Source organism: Podarcis raffonei, chromosome 14, assembly GCF_027172205.1.
Source record: "Podarcis raffonei isolate rPodRaf1 chromosome 14, rPodRaf1.pri, whole genome shotgun sequence".
Classification (NCBI taxonomy): Eukaryota; Metazoa; Chordata; class Lepidosauria; order Squamata; family Lacertidae; genus Podarcis; species Podarcis raffonei.
This window is the reverse complement of record NC_070615.1, coordinates 46,243,012-46,255,810: the sequence shown is the minus strand read 5'-3', so window position 1 is coordinate 46,255,810 and position 12,799 is coordinate 46,243,012. Positions and strand designations below refer to the sequence as shown.

Below are 12,799 nucleotides of genomic sequence, written 5' to 3'. Positions count from 1 at the left end.
AAACTCTAGCTACATGGCCAAGGTTGCATGCTTTCAATTGTTAAATAAATAGAAAAAATTCTAGTCCTCATGCACACCCAGAAAAGTTCAGCAGACGTGATGGGGGGAATCTCACTGCAGGAGCAGAAAGAGGCTGCCGTTAGAAAGTAATAGCCCTCCTTTGCTGGGAACTAACGTGGCTCTTAAAAAGTAGAGACATCACCTTGCCAACAAAGGTCCGTATAGTTAAAGCTATGGTTTCCCCAGTAGTGATGTATGGAAGTGAAAGCTGGGCTTTCACTATAAAGAAGGCTGATCGCCGAAGAATTGATGCTTTTGAATTATGGTGCTGGAGGAGACTCTTGAGAGTCCCATGGACTGCAAGAAGATCAAACCTATCCATTCTGAAGGAAATCAGCCCTGAGTGCTCACTGGAAGGACAGATCCTGAAGCTGAGACTCCAATACTTTGGCCACCTCATGAGAAGAAAAGACTCCCTGGAAAAGACCCTGATGTTGGGAAAGATGGAGGGCACAAGGAGAAGGGGGCGACAGAGGACGTGATGGCTGGACAGTGTTCTCGAAGCTACCAGCATGAGTTTGACCAAACTGCGGGAGGCAGCGGAAGACAGAAGTGCCTGGTGTGCTCTGGTCCATGGGGTCACGAAGAGTCGGACATGACTAAACGACTAAACAACAACAACAACAACGTGGCTCTGGATCGGGACCCGAATGAAAACCAGAATCTATGCCCATTTCTGTCCCCAAAATGAGCCGTTGTCCCCTGCTGTGTGCGTGCCCCAAGAACCGTCTACGATGCTGGAATATGTAATCTAATACACTTTGGAAAACTGTGCACCCCAGTGTCGTCATGCTTTGTGCTTTATTTAATCACATTAAAAGCTACAGAGATAGTATTAGGATGGATTAGAGATGAATACAGCTTTTAAAAAGGAAGGTAAGTGGGAGGGGGGCAGTGGCAGCAGGAGTTGGTGTGGAATAAAATGTGAGCGAGCGAATCCAGTGAATCAATCTCTTTGAAAACAGCATTAGGATCAAGGGAAAATCAGATTGCAGCTATTAAATGCGTCCCTGCCTAAGAACAAATGCCCAATAGAAAACACCCTGGTAATGCTATGTGGTGAAGTAAATGTCTTAGGGCCACTCTATCTCGACGTCTCTATGGACCACTCCATTGTCCTCTGTGAGAGACAGGAGGCAGCAAGTGGTCAAATCATAAGAGAAGGGAGTCCAAGTTGGATGGGAGTTTCTTAAAGGTGAAATATTGGAGGCACAGAGATAGACAATTTCAGCAAGAAAAGTGGGAGGCACCTAAGGAAACCGGTGTTGACTACATAAGTTGCTTACTGTTGGAGCAGAAAAGTCTATTTATGTACACAATCACGGCTGCACGGTTGCTCCTAGCCCAGAGATGGACAGAAGGAAAGGTCCACACCAGAGAAGAATGACAGATCAAATTGATGGATTATGCCGAAATGACAAAAATGACTGGAAGAATCAGAAATCAGGAAGACCAAAATTTTAATAAGGAATGGGGAAAATTTATAATCTATTTTAAAAACCAGAGTGGCTGGGGAAACCCAGCCAGATGGGCTGGGTACAAATAAATTGTTGTTGTTGTTGTTGTTGTTGTTGTTGTTGTTACCATTGTAAACAGCTAAAATCGTTAGTGGGATTGGAATAACACTTGTAGTTTCATGGTGAATTTTTGGCATAATGGAGATGCAAAAGATTTGGATTATTACAAAAGATGCAGGTGGAAAGGACTAACAATTTGACCCACATAGGGGAGGAGGAAAGTCCAGGAGGTTCTGTGGAATCTTGTTTCTATATTGTATGTTGATACATTATTGTAAAATTTTAATTTGAAAAAACCAAATAAATAAATTCACAATAAAAAGTTGCTTACTGATGTAAGATGAGATGTAAGAAGGGGTGTATAAGAAATGGAAGAAAGGAGAAATCATGAAGGAAGATTATGCACGGGAAGCCAGCAGTTTCAGGGAGAAGGTTGTTGTTGTTTAGTCGTTTAGTCGTGTCCGACTCTTCGTGACCCCATGGACCAGAGCACGCCAGGCACTCATGTCTTCTATTGCCTCCCGCAGTTTGGTCAAACTCATGCTGGTAGCTTCGAGAACACTGTCCAACCATCTCGTCCTCTGTCGTCCCCTTCTCCTTGTGCCCTCCATCTTTCCCAACATCAGGGTCTTTTCCAGGGAGTCTTCTCTTCTCATGAGGTGGCCAAAGTATTGGAGCCTCATGAGGGAGAGGTTAGGTGGGCCAAAACTCAGAATGAGAGGTTAAAAATATTTAAAAGGTTTCTTCAGCTATGTTTGAAGCAAGAGGAATAACAAGCAAGCAGTAGGTCACTTGTGTGGAGTTGAAGACATGCTCGTGGGTGACAGAGAGAAGGTGGGACTGCTCAACACCTTATTTGCCTCTGTCTTCACCCAAACGGAAAACAGTGCCCATCCTGGTGATAACAAAATAAGCAATACAATACAAGGATGGAGTTGCAGCCCAAGGTAGGAAACGAAGTGGTAAGGGAACAGCTAGCTATTTTAAATGACTCCAAATCTCCTGGGCCTGATGAGCAGGACCCAAGGGTACTAAAGGAGCTTGCAGGTGTAATCTCAGAGCCTCTTTGAGAATTCTTGGAGAACAGGTGATGTTCCTGCGGACAGGAGGTGGGCAAATGTTGTCCCCATCTTCAAGAAGGGGAAACAAAGATAGAATTACAAGCTTGGTGGATCAGGGGAATGCTGTGAATATGATGTACTGTATCTTGATTTCAGTAAAGCATTTTGACAAAGTTCCCCCATGATATTCTTGCAGAGAAGCTGTTAAAATAAGGCTTGGATAAGGTTGGGTGGATTTGTAGCTTATTGGTTGACGAAACCCAAAGTGTACTCACTAACAGTTCCTTGTCATCCTGGGGAAAAACTGACAAGTGGGATGCAGCACAGAGTTCTGTCCTGGGCCTGTTGTTGCTCAACATCTTTATAAACTATTTGGATGAAGGTATTGAAGCAATGCTCATCAAATTTGCAGCTGACACAAAACTGGGAGGGGTAGCCAATGCTGCTGAAGACAGAATCAGGATTCAAGATGACCTTAACAGATTGAAGAACTGGGCCCAAACTAACAAAATGAATTTCAACAGGCAAGAGGATGGAGGCAAAACTAGAATTAGTTGTCTCGGTCTGGAATTGAACATAGGAAGTTGCCTTATATGTGAGTGAGACCTTTGGTCCATCTACTGCAGTATTGTCTACACCAGCCTTTCTCAACCTGTGGGCCCCCAGATGTTGTTGAGCAACAACTCTCATTACCCCTAGCTAGCAAGGCCAGAGCTCAGGGATGGTGGGAGTTGTAGTCCAACAACATCTGGGGACCTACAGGTTGAGAATCGCTGGTCCACACTGACTGGCAGCTGTTCTCCAGATTAAGGTCTCCCCAGCCCTACCTGGAGATACTAAGGGTTCAACCTGGGGACTTCTGCATGCTCTACAGCTGAGCCACAGCTCTGGCTCTCATTGGCTCTCTGGAGTCATCTACTATTGAGCTCCCTGCCACTTGTCCTATCAGTCCCCACGGGCAGCAGTCACCACTGGATCAGAAGTCCTTCCACAAGGGACCTTCTGAATGACCTGCATTATGAAATGCCAGGAAAGGGGGGGGAGGGTGCGAATATTCCCTTCATGCCTAGGAAGGTTCTGTTCTTTCTTTCTTTCTTTCTTTCTTTCTTTCTTTCTTTCTTTCTTTCTTTCTTTCTTATGCAATAGGCATGGCGGTTTGGGGAGAAAAAGGAACTCGCACACAGAATCTGCAGGTGAATGTGTAGGAGAAGGTTTGGCTGGCTTTTGATTTGTTCTTTCCCCCCGTTGAAATTTTTTTGATGTGCTCAGAGGAAGGGAGTCTTTCTTTTGCTACAAAGAAGCCCCTGTAGCCTGCCTTTTCAAGCTCAGATATTGGTGGGGGTCAGGGGAAAGTGTGTGCTGAGTGTGTGTGTGGGAGGGGGATACGTTTTTGGGACCTCTTTGGTTTGAAGCTGGGCTGCTTTATCCAGCCTTTCAAGGACCAAAGAGAAAAGGAGAGCATGATTCTCTCTCTCTCTCTTAACCAAACCCCAGGTGAGCAAGGAAAGCCCTTTCAGTTGCATTACCTGTCTTTTGTTGGAAACCAGAGCCTTTTTAAATATATCTATAGGCACCTCTGTTGGAGGGCTCAAACTGCACAGTTCCTCAAGGCAAGGAAGAAGAAATACTTTTAAAATCTGTTCTCCCTCCCATCCCTGGTGGGTGGAGAAGCTGAAACGGAGAGAGGCACAGAGGGACACTCCAAGGTCATCCAGACCCAGAACAATCTCTGATCTGTTCTGGAAGATGCAGGGTAAGAGGAAATTCTCAAAGCAGGCGAAGGCAGTGGAGGTTGGTCAATGATGGTGAATGGGCACCGCTTCATCAGCCCCAAACTGAAGATTGCTTTGTGGCCGGGAAGAGAGACTTATTGTTAAACTGAGGTTACCAGATTTTTTTCAATGAATCCAGGGACACTTTAATTAATTAATTAATTAATTAATTAATTAATTAATTACTACACGTTTGGGACATTGATGCTGCAGCGATGGTGGTGGCAGAGGGGTGGCCACTGCCTTGACCCCAACCGCCACGTTTCCCCTTCCTCCGAGGCTTCTGTCTCCTTTCTCCATGAGCCTGGGCAGCCCTTGAGTTGTTGGTTCTTTGGTGGTGGTGGGGAAGCGGTGCGCAGTGGGTCAGGCATGGAAGGCGGAGAAGGAGGGCCGAGAGTGGCGGTGGCGAGACTCTGGCCGCACGATGCCTCCCTTCCCATCAGAGCAGCCCCAATCCCATTCCTACTTCCGCGCAAGCAGGAGGGGGCAGGGATCCCTCAGCTGGGAAGGGAGGCTTCACACTGCCTTTCAGAGCACCCAACTCCTACTTGCGTGCAAGCTGGAGGGGGCAGGGATCTCTCAGGCAGCTCCTGAAGCCAGCCAGAGCCAACTGCTCTGAGCTGCTGTGACTGCCACTGCTGTGTTTCCCGGGGACATTAGATGAAATCCGGGGACATTCCAGGGATGGAATTTCTCTGGGGACTTATTTGCAAATCCGGAGATGTCTGGTAACCCTATGTTAAACCACTTTGTGAATTGCAGCTTTGTCAGGGGAATAGGGTGGTCTCCCAACAGCTCTTAGCACCATTAACAAACTACAGCTCCCAGGATCCTTTGGAAGAAGCCACAATGGGTTAAAGTGGTATCATAGTGCGTGGAATATATGGTGTGAATGTGGCCTACCTTAATCAGGATCCAACCCAGTGCTCTAGGTGAGGTCTGGCCAATGTGGAATAGAGAGGCACCATTAGCTCTCACGATTGCAAAATGTTCAGCTCCAGCCTCGCCGTAGGAGACATGCTTCCTGCTTGCTGCCCCTGAACCAGTCGAGAACAAACTCCCCAGATTTGCCTATCAACACTCCTTGAATGCTGCAACAGAGTGACTTGATGCCGCTACGGCGCTTAAGCCATCTGTGAATCAAGGTTGTGTTTTGAGTCTGGTGACTCAAAGGATGACAGACTAGTATCAGACAGGGCTGGGCAATACCTGGTTTTCAACATTGTGCTATATCACCAGCTAAACATCACAATATACCGATATATCACAATGTCTGAAATAAAGACGGCGTTATGTAAAGGCATCAGCTGGCTCCACAGTTTTTCCTGCATTGTGATTTTTGCTGGCGCCTGCTCTCATGTTTCAGAGAGAGCTGACCTGGCAGAGTTAACAGGGGTTGCAAGAATCGAGAGAAGCATTGGCTGGCTTCATGGTCTCACCCCCGCCCCACCCCCCCAATTGATTTTTTTGATTTTTACATAGCACACACACCATGATTCGTGATATCATTGGCAGGGCAACAATTATGAAACCAATATCACAACATGGACTTCAAACCAGTTTGGGCTGATACATCAATATATTGCCCAACCCTAGCAAAAGGAGACCTGGCAGTGCTCTTGCCATAAAGGAGAAAGATGTTTTTTCGATTAGGAAAGGAAAAGGAATGAAACTTGTTTTTGAAAAGGAGATGGAAATTTAAAAGGAGGAAGATCTTTCAGGAAAGCCACTGACAATGTCCGAGCAGGAGATACCGCAAACCATTTGTCTCAATCAGTGGATGTTAAATAATGCACACACTACTTCAACCAAATTCCCCTCCACTTGATTTTTATTAACTTTATTTTGCGAAATGAGAAAAGCAGCAGCTTTTGGAAGCTGGTGAGCTGCCACCCGGTTGCAAGATATGGCAGCAGAGGCACAAGCTTACGAGGGCGATTGGGGGATGAAACGTTGCGCATGTGACGTCCCAATATCGTGACATCGTGGGACTTCAATGCCTCCTCTGGCTCCTCCTTTTGCTGCCAACGGTGGGAGCCTGTATTGACCCTTCATCCTCTCATCATCATCATCATCAGGAGCTGACCACTGCAGTAGCATCATGGTCAGTTCCCCATTTCACCTCTGCACTTTTGGAACTCTGTGGGGGTCAGGCCCCCAGAGGCATAGGAAGGGGGGTTGCAGGGGTTGCAGCCCACCCTGGGTATTATCCCTGAGGGGTGACAAAATTGCACACTGCGGGGGGCGGCACTTATTGTGGGGCCTGGTCTGCAGTGCGCCTGAGCCACACATCTCTCCTGGGAGTGACATGGTGGCTTGGGCCCCACACTGCCCGAAACAGCAACATGGGGCTTGCGTCCACCAGGCAGACTCCATGGGGAGCTCGTCACGCTGTCCCCCTGGGCGGATCGCCGCTGCGCCCCCATGCACGGATCGCCATGGCACACCCTGGGCGGATTGCTGCCCGGCCCCCTTGGGTGGATTGCCCTGTCCCCACTGCTCTGGGTGCCGGAGCAGCTAGCTACGCCCCTACTGGCCCCAACCCCCAAAATATAGGGCCCCACAAAAAGGCTAGGCCCCCTATAGCTGGCACCCCTATTTGGCAGAATGGGTAAGTGAGTGAGTTTATTCCTTCATGGAGGAGCTATCAATGGCTACTAGCCTTGATGGCTATCCTCTGCCTCTACAGTTGGAGGCAGCCAATGTTTCTAAATATCAGGTGCTGGAAACCACAAGAGGGGAGGGGACTCTTGAACTCAAGTCCTGCTTACAGGCTTCCCATCTAGGCATCTGGTTGGTCCCTCTGAAAAGAAGATGCTGGACTAGATGGGCCATTGAGCTGATCCAGGAGGATGTCTTTAGGTCCTTATGAGCTACCCTTTCCCCCTCAAATCCTTGACATCCTCCCCCACCCCACGTTCCCAATCCGTTTCTGTCTGTAGAGAATATCACACGAAGACTCCCTTGGAAAAATAAAAGCCAGCCACTATAAAACAAAAAGAGAATGTTGGCTGTCCTTTCAAAACAATTTTGGTGCAATCAACAGCCTCAACCTTTTCAGAGAAGGTGCAGAGTACATTGCATTCTGAGTCTGTTGACTCAGATGGGTAGGATCTGCAAACATGACTGTCTGCAAAAGGGAGAGGAAATTTTGGGCATTTGATCAAAACAACAGAGATGGGGGAAAATCCTCGTTGTGTCTGCCTAGAGCATATTTTCGAAGCAGCTCCCTGCTTGGGAAAGAGTGACTGCTCAGTGGTAGGGCATCTGCTTTGAATGCAGAAGGTCTTGGGTTCAATCCCCGGCCTATCCAGGTAGGGCGCGGAATGTCCAGGGCTTGAAACCCTGGAGAGCTGCTGCCGGTCAGTGTGAACAATACTGAGATGGGCCAATGGGCTTAGTTTCCAACACCAACTGAAAATGTGCACTCAATGCCTGGACTACGCAGAATTAGATAGAATGACAGGAAGGATTCGAAACCTGCGGGACCAGAGATTCACAGAAGATTGGAAGAAATATACAAACTGTTTGAAGAGCAACTGTAATCAACAAATTACACTAGTAGGACTACAAGAAGTCTTGTAAGGAGAAATATATGAAACATTGCAAAGTAGAGAAAGAATAGAGATATTGGTTATGAGATTTAAATGTAATAGTGGAAGTAAGAAATGTATATTAAGTGAATAGATTGAAAAATTTCCAGATGTGATGGATGGAAGTAAAAAAAATGGTATAAGATATGAAAGTACGTTTAATTATTGTTGGAAATGATATGTTGAAAAACTAATAATTTTTTTTTTAATAAAAAAAATGTGCACCCAATGCCAGCCCTTTCATACATAACATGCCTGGAGAATAGAACATAGTTTAACTGATTTTAATACTCAGTTGCCTGTATTTGTGGTTGCAAGTTATCCCGAGTTTTGGACAAAGGGTGGCAGTGATGGCCACCAACATGGATCACTTTGAAAGAGAAGGAGGGGGACGTAGCTATCTGTGGCTGTTCGCCATGATGACTATGCTGTGCTCTCCATAGCTGGAGGCAACAATGCTTCTGAAAGCTAGAAACCACAGCAGGGGAGAGAGCTCTTGTGCTTGGGTCTTGCTTGTAGGTTTCCCAGGGGCATCTGGTTGGCCACTGTGAGAAGGAGGATGCTGGACTAGATGGGCCATTGGCCTGATCCAACAGGTTGTTCTTAGCTTGGCTTGTAAATTGTAATAAGTAAATACATCTGGGGGAAACTCATAAAACCAACGGTTGCCTAATTTCAGAATGTGAACCAGATTAAGAGTAGAGGCCAATCCCTCCCAGGAGAGGCCTGTTGGCTCCATTCTACTGAAATTCCATTTACCTGTTCCCATAATTTGTAGACCACCCTGTAGAAACTATAACCGGGTTCCCCGATTGGTTAACTTTACAGTAATGGGCAGGTTAAAAATTAATACAATGGCTCAAAGTGAGAGTGGAGCTGAATGAATGTGGCCCTCCACAGCTCTTTAATATGGCCTGCAGAAATCTCTCCCCAGGCACACATTTCCCCCGGGATCTGTTTTATCAGAAGCCACCTCAAGGCCTCTATCAGAAGCCACCTCAAGGCCTCAATTTGCACCTAAAGGTGAACCTACCTAACTGGGACTCTCTGAACCAAAAGGCAGCTGTCCTTAAAAATTGACATTTCCCTGAATTTTGCGATGCAGTTCTCCAACCACATCCTGTGTACAGAGATGCATATACTGGGGTAAAGTGTGCATAAAAATGTATAGAATAGTGCATATCATAGATTGTAGAGTTGGAAGGGACCCTGAGAGCCAGTGTGGTGTAGTGGTTAAGAGCGGTAGACTCCTAATCTGGGGAACCGGGTTCGCTTCCCCACTCCTCCACATGCAGCTGCTGGGTGACCTTGGGCCAGTCACACTTCTCTGAAGTCTCTCAGCCCCACTCACCTCACAGAGTGTTTGTTGTGGGGGAGGAAGGGAAAGGAGAATGTTAGCCGCTTTGAGACTCCTTAAAGGGAGTGAAAGGCGGGATATCAAATCCAAACTCTTCTTCTTCTTCTTCTTCATCTAGTCCCACCCTCTGTAATGCAAGAAAATGCGGTTGTCCCATACAATGATCGAACCTACAACCTTGGCATCATGAGCACCACATTCTAACCAACTGAGCAATATCTGCCAACATTCATACCAAGATGTTTATAATTTCCATGATAACATTTTAAAAGATAATTCACAAACTGGTGGGGGAATGTGAAGAATGGAATTCAAGAATGGAAAAACTGAGAGAAACTGAAATGGACAGGTCCCCCTCCCCTAGCTTAAGAGGTAGAGAACAGGCTCCACACAGCAAACAAATCTCTGACCATCAACATTTTGCCACCACTGTCTCCCCTATTGGTTGCCTATTTGCACAAATGCAGCTGCCTCAACTTTATCCAATGGTAGAACCCGTCCTGGTGCTATCAACTTCCTCTTACTGGAAAACCCTCTGCCTTTAAGATCTCTATGTACGGGAAATGATGGGGCGGCCTTTTCACATTTCTTTCTAGGATTTCAAAATGCCCTAGTTGGCTCCATAAGATATTACAACACCCTCCCTTTCTCCTGATCCTCAGGTGCTTCGCGAAAAGCCAGGAGAAAAGTGGTGACCTACTTTGCTTCACGGGGGAAAAAACCGAGACCAAGGTTGGAAAAGTCTCTTGCCTTGTTAGAAATGCTGTGAAATATTATCATACTTTGTGACAATCAAAAAGGACTTCTGCTGTAACTGGGTGTCTTCTCAGGTTTTAGCTCTGTGAATTCATCCAGTGGAGAAGTCCTATGGATTGCAAGCAGAGGTTCTGTAAACTGCAATTTCATGTTCGTTCTATCTATCTATCTATCTATCTATCTATCTATCTATCTATCTACCTACTTACCTACCTACAGTCTATGTGAAAAGGATCTAGGGGTCTTAGTTGACCACAAGCTTAACAGAAGTCAACAGCAGTCTTCTACGTTGCATCAATAGAAGTCTAGTGTCCCAGTCAAGGGAAGTCCTAGTATGACTCTATTCTGCCTTGGTCAGACCACACCTGGAATATTGTGTCCAGTTCTGGACACCACAATTTAAGAAAGATATTAAAAAGCTGGAACAAGTGTAGAGGAGGATGACCTACCACTTTTTCTGTTTTGGAACTGCATAGTGTAAGGTCCTTGGGGTGGAGACCTGCCCTTTTACTCTTCATAGAGTAAGTGTGTGCACAGTCAGGCACACTGATCGTGCATCAGTGAAGGCTTTGAACATTCCAAAGCATGTGTAGAGGAGGGTGACTAAGTGGATCAAAGATCTGAAAACCAAGACTTTCGAGGAATGGTTGAGGGAGTTGGGTATATTTAGCCTGGAGCAGAGAAGACCGAGAAGGGGTATGGTAGCCATCTTCACACATAGAAGACGAAGCAAGCTTGTTTTCTGCTGCTCCGGTGGTAGGACCCAAACCAATGCAGTCAAATTGCAAGAAAGGAGATTCTGACTAAACAATAGAAATAACTTTCTGATGGTAAGTTTTGTCTGATAGTGGGAAAGATTCCTTCAGAAGGTGGTGGATAGTCCTTCACTGGAGGTTTTCAAGCAGAAGTTGATGATGGCCATCTGTCATGGATGCTTTGGTTGAGATTCTTGCAAGGAAGGGGTTGGACTAGGTGACACCTGGGGTTCCTTTGAACTCTACAGTTTTATATATGGTATGATATGATGTGATATATCATATCATATCATATCACATCATTTCACATCATATCATATCAGTGTGTGGATTACCAATGGCTAAAGTCCGCACAATGGAGGCACGATTGCCTGTGTGATTTCTGCTCAGCTCACCTTTGTATCGGCCCCCACAGCCCATTGTGTAGTCGGGTTTCCATGTCTCCATTGCTTTATTAACCATCTAGCCTTGGAGAAGGTTCTGGCGAACTCAAAGAGTTGTCTCCAACCGAGCTGCACTCGAAGCAGACCCGTTGAAATCAATGAACCAAAATAAGCCATGCTAATTTCATAACATTGAGATCTCCTCTGAGTGGACATCAGTTGGAGAGGCAACCCAAAGTTTGCATTTGGCGAAATCGGGGTTGCCCACTATTTTGTGCTGGTTGGGCTAAGAAAGGCGTTTTCCTTAATATGGACGTTGGAATGGCAGGAATGGAATCTGACAGGCGTGCGCGGGCTCCTGGGGGGTGAGAGTGGGGGTTGGTCAATGTATAGCTGGAATATGATCTTTTCCAGTCCTTAACACCATTGACAGGTCTAAAAATAAGGGGGCAGGGGGACCCGTCTCACTTCTTGGCAGACAGAAATAGCCAAGTATTCAAGGCTGTGTGAGGAGGGACTCACCCCCGTAATTAAACAGGATAGTGTATAGTTTGGGATCTCCCTGCTTTGGTGCTAGGATACAGCTTTCCTTTTCCTTTTTTTGTTTAAGTGTTGCCAAGGAAACAAGCTGGAAACCCACCCAAGGGCAGCTGCTGCTGAATTAGGAGGAAGCTGGATAAAGTTCCTTGCAAAGGAGGAGATTGGAGAAGCAATCACAGTTTCGTCACCCTTTAACTGGTTTATCTCAAAGGTCCAAAGGAAAAAGCAGGTCCCTGGTAGGTCTTGTTGATGGCTTTGCCCAAATTGGAAGCTGGAATTGGGAGTTTGGGGAGGGTGCCTATCATTTTCTGTTGAAGCCCCACAACCTTCTGAACTATGCTTCCCAAGATCTCACCCCCACCAGTCACACACAGATTAAACCAGTTCAAATCTGCAGACTCCACAAAATGGAAGAAGTGTTCAACACAGCCTTGTGAAATCAACACTTGACATCCGCACTCTGCTAAAACATCAGACATTAAAAACTTCCCAATACAGATATCTTCTAAAAGTCTGATAGTTTTTTATTTCCTTGACACCTGAATGGAGGGTGTTTCACAGGGAGGGTGCCACTACTGAGAAGGCCACCTGCCTGGTTCCCTGAAACCTCACTTCTCACAATGAGGGAACCAGCAGAAAACCTTTGGAGGAGGACCACAGTGTCCAGGCAGAATGGTGGGGGTAGAGATGCTCCTTCAGGTATACTGGACCAAGGCCGTTTAGGGCTTTCAAGGTCAGCACCAACACTCTGAATTGTGCTTGGAAACGTACTGGGAGCCAATGTAGATCTTTCAAGACCGGTGTCATGTGGTCTCGGCGGCCACTCCCAGTCCCCAGTCTAGCTGCCACATTCTGGATTAGTTGCAGTTTCTGGGTCACCTTCAAAGGTAGCCCCACGTAGAGCGCATTGCAATAGTCCAAGCGAGAGATAACTAGAGCATGCACCACTCTGGCAAGACAGTCCACGGGCAGGTATGGTCTCAGCCTGCGTACCAGATGGAGCTG

General features: G+C 46.4%; 1 protein-coding gene across 3 annotated transcripts in view; it reads right to left on the bottom strand.

Moving 5' to 3' along the window:
* CACNA1H (calcium voltage-gated channel subunit alpha1 H) overlaps positions 1–12,799 on the bottom strand; it is a 385,850-nt gene that overhangs the window by 251,117 nt on the left and 121,934 nt on the right. The window lies entirely within an intron of this gene.